This window comes from Onychostoma macrolepis, chromosome 17 (assembly GCF_012432095.1).
Source record: "Onychostoma macrolepis isolate SWU-2019 chromosome 17, ASM1243209v1, whole genome shotgun sequence".
NCBI lineage: Eukaryota > Metazoa > Chordata > Actinopteri > Cypriniformes > Cyprinidae > Onychostoma > Onychostoma macrolepis.
The window spans coordinates 32,205,662-32,212,669 of record NC_081171.1 but is presented as its reverse complement, the minus strand read 5'-3'; the positions used below and the strand labels follow the sequence as shown (position 1 = coordinate 32,212,669).

Genomic DNA, 7,008 nt, shown 5'->3' with positions numbered 1-7,008 from the left:
ACTCCAAAAATATTGTAAATTTATTTGATATTTTTTTAAATATATGATAAACTTTTGAATGTTTGAGGTTTTACTTACTAGTCAGGTGGTTCATAGTGTCTTGGAGATGTTCTGTCATGAAATAAGCCAGGAGGATTCAAGTGCGGGAAAACAAGAGCAGTTTATTGAGAATCACATAAAATCTCACAAAGTGAAAGCGGGTAGAGCTTCATGTAAGCAGGCAGGTAGTGCCGGGATGCAATGGGCAGCCAGTCCAGACACAGAGACCAGGAGACAATGGAGAAATCAGAAGATGAAGAATCAGGAAGCAGGAACTGACGAAAACCACTGACCAGAGCACGGCAGACAATCCAAGGATCTGACAACAAAGGACAACGTGAACAGGTCTCATATAGTGCTGATAATGATCTGCAGCTGGAGCGAATCAGCCTCAATCAGACACACCCACACACACACACACAAACAGAACGAGGATGAGACCGTGAGCCCATGAACCGTGACAGTACCCCTTCCCCGCCTCTCGGCGCTCCCAGCCGACCTTACCTGTTGATTGTAATCATCAATAAGGGAGTGATCCAATATATCCCTAACCAGAACCCAACTTCTCTCCTCCGGACCGTAACCCTCCCAGTCCACCAAGTATTGGAATCCTCGTCCCCTCCGCCTTGAGTCCAGAATACGATTGACCGAATAGGTGGGTTCCCCATCTACGAGTCGCGGCAGGGGAGGAACCGGAGTAGGTGGATTAAGGCGAGAATGAAAAACGGGTTTAACTTTGGACACATGAAACACGGGATGAATTCTCCTGTACGCAGGAGGGAGTTTGAGGTGGACTGTCACTGGACTAATCTCCAGGAACGGTGTGCTTCCCTTTGGGGATTGCCGCCAGAAGAATAGCAGAGCAAATAACTAGGGGCCAAAACTCCTCTGTGACAGAATGGAGAAAAACCTTGGGAGAAATCAGACTCAGTCGAGGGGCCAGTTCTCCTCTGGCCAGACGAAACCCGCAGTAGTTCAAAAGTTGATATTTCTATTTTGATTTTGTTGCAATTTCTGACAATAATAGTATTATGTAGTTAGGTATTTTATTTTATTATAGCAGTGGTTGCCGCTTATTGAGATCTCTCACCTGAGGTCTTGGAGTCTTCCACTAACGAGCTGATGTCAATCAGGTTTGTTTGATAAAAAGGGATCATCTAAAACATTGGCTCACTCCAGTCCTGGGCGCCATTTTGCATGTCTCCCTTATATAACACACCTGATTGAGATCACCAACTCGTTAGGAGAGAGAACTAATGAGCTGATGATCTCAATGAGAGGATGGGGAGGGGAGGGAGGGAGGGGTTGGGAGGGAAGGGGAGGGGTTGGGAGGGGAGGGGAGGGAGGAGGAGGAGGGAGGAGGAGGAGGTTGGCACCCCGGATCGGGTTGGCAATGCCGAATCCTTGATAGGGGTGGGGGTCACCGTTGATGAGGATGGTCGAGAGGGAAATGGTAGCCCTGACTGGCAGCTTGAGTCTTCATACTTACCTGGCAGGGGAGACACCATGATCAAGAAGGCGGTTCACCCAGGGCGAGGCTCGCCATTGCACCGGACGCAGCGACCCCCGCACCCCCAAATGTGGGAATCTCGACTGCATAATTTATGGTAGTGGGGATCATGTCACGCCTTCCCCTGAAAGAGCTGGTTAAATAAATCTTTTTTTGCTTTTGTGTCTTTGTTCTTCTTTCGTGTCTTTGTTCTTCTTTTCTTTATTCTGGCTAGTCAGCGATCCAGAGAGTTGTGCGGAGCGAACGGTTCTGTCATATTGCGCTGCAGAAAACAAAGTCGCTTATGCGCTTCAAAAGGCGGCCCCACCAATGATGGGCCATTTAGTTTCAATTTCTCACAGACCTCACTTTTCAAGTCGATCAGACTGACTGTTGCCCAGCTGTAGCTGTTTTCATGCTTGTTTGGTTGTCCTTTCTATGTCAGTATTTTTTTTTCCGTCTCGCAGCGCCACCAAGTGGCCAGCGCCAGCCTTTTTCGCCTGACCACAGATTGGGCCCGCATAGGTGTGCCGATTTGGGTGAAACGATCTCATTCCTTTCTCGAGTTATAGCTATTTTAGCAACCTCGCCACACGACCTTCGAACGCTTTTGAGGTCCCTCGCCAAGGAGAATGGAAATTTCCGCTTTTTCTGCTGGATTATTGACAGTCAGACTCCAGAGAATCTTTCTGAGCCGCTCGGGCCGGACTGGGCCAAATGCCTGGTGCTAGTTTGCAAAAGTAGGTTTTCACAAAATCCAAAATAGCCGAAAATCTCGCCAGTGCGACGAGCCGATCCGAGACCTGCCTCGCTCGCCTCGAGCCAAGGATTCCGATGACATAAGGCACTTGGCTCTCACGATGTCCGCTTTGGGAGTTAGGAGCGATGCCGCATTTTCCGTCGCAGGCCGGGAGGGTGCCACCGTCCCCGGCTTTCAGTTCTCTGTGACTTACCGGGCGGGAGGGTGCTACCGCCCGGCCTTTCAGGTCTCTGTGACTGACCGCTGCCTGATGGGCGTGGCTGTTTCTGCCTTCCTCCCCGCGCCATAGCGCCATCGCTCGGCCTTTTGGCTAAGATCAAGTGTAGTATCTGTTCTTATCAGTTTAATATCTGATACGCCCCTACCCGGGACCGTATATTAAATTGATTTTTGGATCACGGAGCTGGAGCCGGGCTTGCTCCGGCCCACTCCACGCATCGGCCTGGTATTGCAGTGTCTCCAGGAACGGTGTGCTTCCCTTTGGGGATTGCCGCTTTGTGAAGAATAGCAGAGCAAATAACTAGGCCAAAACTCCTCTGTGACAGAATGGAGAAAAACCTTGGGAGAAATCAGACTCAGTCGAGGGGCCAGTTCTCCTCTGGCCAGACGAAACCCGCAGTTCAAAAGTTGATATTTCTATTTTGATTTTGTTGCAATTTCTGACAATAATAGTATTATGTAGTTAGGTATTTTATTTTATTATAGCAGTGGTTGCCGCTTATTGAGATCTCTCACCTGAGGTCTTGGAGTCTTCCACTAACGAGCTGATGCGTCGAATCAGGTTTGTTTGATAAAAGGGATCATCTAAAACATTGGCTCTCACTCCAGTCCTGGGCGCCATTTTGCATGTCTCCTTATATAACCTGATTGAGATCACCAACTGTTAGGAGAGAGAACTAATGAGCTGATGATCTCAATGAGAGGATGGGGAGGGGTTGAGAGGGGAGGGGTTGGGAGGAGGGAGGGGTTGGGAGGGGAGGGGAGGAGGGAGGGAGGAGGAGGGAGGGAGGGAGGGGTTGGCACCCCGGATCGGGTTGGCAATGCCGAATCCCTTGATAGGGTGGGGTCACCGTTGATGAGGATGGTCGAGAGGGAAATGGTAGCCCTGACTGGCAGCTTGAGTCTTCATACTTACCTGGCAGGGGAGACACCATGATCAAGAAGGCGGTTCACCCAGGGCGAGGTTTCGCCATTGCACCGGACGCAGTTGACCCCCGCGAATTCCCCAAATGTGGGAATCTCGACTGCATAATTTATGGTAGTGGGGATCATGCTCGCGCTCCCCTGAAAGAGCTGGTTAAATAAATCTTTTTGCTTTTGTGTCTTTGTTCTTCTTCGTGTCTTTGTTCTTCTTTTCTTTATTCTGGCTAGTCAGCGATCCAGAGAGTTGTGCGGAGCTTAACGTTCTGTCATATTGCGCTGGTGAAAACAAAGTCGCTTTGCTTTTCAAAAGGCGGCCCCACCAATGATGGGCCATTTAGTTTCAATTTCTCACAGACCTCACTTTTCAAGTCGATCAGACTGACTGTTGCCCAGCTGTAGCTGTTTTCATGCTTGTTTGGTTGTCCTTTCTATGTCAGTATTCTTTTTTTCCGTCCTCGCAGCGCCACCATGGCCAGCGCCAGCGCCTTTTTCGCCTGACCACAGATTGGGCCCGCATAGGTGTGCCGATTTGGGTGAAACGATCTCATTCCTTTCTCGAGTTATAGCTATTTTAGCAACCTCGCCACACGACCTTCGAACGCTTTTGAGGTCCCTCGCCAAGGAGAATGGAAATTTCCGCTTTTTCTGCTGGATTATTGACAGTCAGACTCAGAGAATCTTTCTGAGCCGCTCGGCCGGACTGGGCCAAATGCCTGGTGCTAGTTTGCAAAAGTAGGTTTTCACAAACCAAAATAGCCGAAAATCTCGCCAGTGCGACGAGCCGATCCGAGACCTGCCTCTCGCTCGCTCGAGCCAAGGATTCCGATGACATAAGGCACTTGGCCTCACGACAAGCCGCTTGGGAGTTAGGAGCGATGCATTTCCGCCGCAGGCCGGGGAGGGTGCTACCGCCCCCTCGCTTTCAGTTCTCTGTGACTTACCTCGCCGGGCGGGAGGGTGCTACCGCCCGGCCTTTCAGGTCTCTGTGACTGACCGCGCCTGGATGGGCGTGGCTGTTTCTGCCTTCCTCCCCGCCAAGGCCATAGCGCCATCGCCGCCTTTTGGCTAAGATCAAGTGTAGTATCTGTTCTTATCAGTTTAATTCTGATACGCCCCCACCCGGGACTGCATATTAAATTGATTTTTGATCACGGAGCTGGAGCCGGGCTTGTTCCGTCCACTCCACGCATCGGCCTGGTATTGCAGTGTCTCCAGGAACGGTGTGCTTCCCTTTTGGGATTGCCGCTAGAAGAATAGCAGAGCAAATAACTAGGGGCCAAAACTCCTCTGTGACAGAATGGAGAAAAACCTTGGGAGAAATCAGATCAGTCGAGGGGCCAGTTCTCCTCTGGCCAGACGAAACCCGCAGTTCAAAAGTTGATATTTCTATTTTGATTTTGTTGCAATTTCTGACAATAATAGTATTATGTAGTTAGGTATTTTATTTTATTATAGCAGTGGTTGCCGTTTATTGAGATCTCTCACCTGAGGTCTTGGAGTCTTCCACTAACGAGCTGATGCGTCGAATCAGGTTTGTTTGATAAAAGGGATCATCTAAAACATTGGCTCACTCCAGTCCTGGGCGCCATTTTGCATGTCTCCCTTATATAATATTTGATTGAGATCACCAACTCGTTAGGAGAGAGAACTAATGAGCTGATGATCTCAATGAGAGGATGGGGGAGGGGTTGGGAGGGGAGGGGTTGGGAGGAGGGGTTGGGAGGGAGGGAGGGGTTGGGAGGAGGAGGAGGAGGAGGGAGGGAGGGAGGGAGGGAGGGAGGAGGAGGTTGGCACCCGGGATCGGGGTTGGCAATGCCGAATCCCTTGATAGGGGTGGGGGTCACCGTTGATGAGGATGGTCGAGAGGGAAATGGTAGCCCTGACTGGCAGCTTGAGTCTTCATACTTACCTGGCAGGGGAGACACCATGATCAAGAAGGCGGTTCACCCAGGGCGAGGTTTCGCCATTGCACCGGACGCAGTTGACCCCTGCGAATTCCCCAAATGTGGGAATCTCGACTGCATAATTTATGGTAGTGGGGATCATGTCAAGCCTCCCCTGAAAGAGCTGGTTAAATAAATCTTTTTTTGCTTTTGTGTCTTTGTTCTTCTTTCGTGTCTTTGTTCTTCTTTTCTTTATTCTGGCTAGTCAGCGATCCAGAGAGTTGTGCGGAGCGAACGGTTCTGTCATATTGCGCGCGTGTGAAAACAAAGTCGCTTATGCGCTTCAAAAGGCGGCCCCACCAATGATGGGCCATTTAGTTTCAATTTCTCACAGACCTCACTTTTCAAGTCGATCAGACTGACTGTTGCCCAGCTGTAGCTGTTTTCATGCTTGTTTGGTTGTCCTTTCTATGTCAGTATTCTTTTTTTTTCCGTCTCGCAGCGCCACCAAGTGGCCAGCGCCAGCCTTTTTCGCCTGACCACAGATTGGGCCCGACATAGGTGTGCCGATTTGGGTGAAACGATCTCATTCCTTTCTCGAGTTATAGCTATTTTAGCAACCTCGCCACACGACCTTCGAACGCTTTGAGGTCCCCGCCAAGGAGAATGGAAATTTCCGCTTTTTCTGCTGGATTATTGACAGTCAGACTCAGAGAATCTTTCTGAGCCGCTCGGCCGGACTGGGCCAAATGCCTGGTGCTAGTTTGCAAAAGTAGGTTTTCACAAAATCCAAAATAGCCGAAAATCTCGCCAGTGCGACGAGCCGATCCGAGACCTGCCTCTGCTCGCCTCGAGCCAAGGATTCCGATGACATAAGGCACTTGGCCTCACGACAAGCCGCTTGGGAGTTAGGAGCGATGCCGCATTTTCCGCCGCAGGCCGGGAGGGTGCTACCGTCCCCGGCGCTTCAGTTCTCTCAGACTTACCGCCGGGCGGGAGGGTGCTACCGCCCGGCCTTCAGGTCTCTGTGACTGACCGCCCTGATGGGCGTGGCTGTTTCTGCCTTCCTCCCCGCTGCCATAGCGCCATCGCCGGCCTTTTGGCTAAGATCAAGTGTAGTATCTGTTCTTATCAGTTTAATATCTGATACGCCCCTCACCCGGGACTGCATATTAAATTGATTTTTGGATCACGGAGCTGGAGCCGGGCTTGCTCCGTCCACTCCACGCATCGGCCTGGTATTGCAGTGTCTCCAGGAACGGTGTGCTTCCCTTTTGGGGATTGCCGCCAGAAGAATAGCAGAGCAAATAACGAGGGGCCAAAACTCCTCTGTGACAGAATGGAGAAAAACCTTGGGAGAAATCAGACTCAGTCGAGGGGCCAGTTCTCCTCTGGCCAGACGAAACCCGTAGTTCAAAAGTTGATATTTCTATTTTGATTTTGTTGCAATTTCTGACAATAATAGTATTATGTAGTTAGGTATTTTATTTTATTATAGCAGTGGTTGCCGCTTATTGAGATCTCTCACCTGAGGTCTTGGAGTCTTCCACTAACGAGCTGATGCGTCGAATCAGGTTTGTTTGATAAAAGGGATCATCTAAAACATTGGCTCACTCCAGTCCTGGGCGCCATTTTGCATGTCTCCCTTATATATATTATCTGATTGAGATCACCAACTCGTTAGGAGAGAGAAC

General features: G+C 50.2%; 5 non-coding genes and 1 pseudogene across 5 annotated transcripts; all 6 read left to right on the top strand.

Annotated features, from left to right (window-relative positions):
• The first annotated feature begins 1,520 nt into the window (after window positions 1-1,520).
• On the top strand, window positions 1,521-1,675 carry LOC131523809 (U1 spliceosomal RNA; annotated as a pseudogene).
• Window positions 1,676-2,581: 906 nt separating this feature from the next.
• LOC131523810 (U2 spliceosomal RNA) lies at window positions 2,582-2,767 on the top strand. Its single transcript, XR_009266859.1, has one exon. It is a non-coding gene; the product is annotated as a U2 spliceosomal RNA (small nuclear RNA).
• A 648-nt stretch (window positions 2,768-3,415) lies between these two features.
• On the top strand, window positions 3,416-3,574 carry LOC131523807 (U1 spliceosomal RNA). Its single transcript, XR_009266857.1, has one exon. It is a non-coding gene; the product is annotated as a U1 spliceosomal RNA (small nuclear RNA).
• A 901-nt stretch (window positions 3,575-4,475) lies between these two features.
• LOC131523812 (U2 spliceosomal RNA) lies at window positions 4,476-4,662 on the top strand. Its single transcript, XR_009266861.1, has one exon. It is a non-coding gene; the product is annotated as a U2 spliceosomal RNA (small nuclear RNA).
• A 670-nt stretch (window positions 4,663-5,332) lies between these two features.
• Window positions 5,333-5,491, top strand: LOC131523808 (U1 spliceosomal RNA). The gene has a single exon (XR_009266858.1). It is a non-coding gene; the product is annotated as a U1 spliceosomal RNA (small nuclear RNA).
• A 904-nt stretch (window positions 5,492-6,395) lies between these two features.
• LOC131523811 (U2 spliceosomal RNA) lies at window positions 6,396-6,586 on the top strand. Its single transcript, XR_009266860.1, has one exon. It is a non-coding gene; the product is annotated as a U2 spliceosomal RNA (small nuclear RNA).
• The last annotated feature ends 422 nt before the right edge of the window (window positions 6,587-7,008 follow it).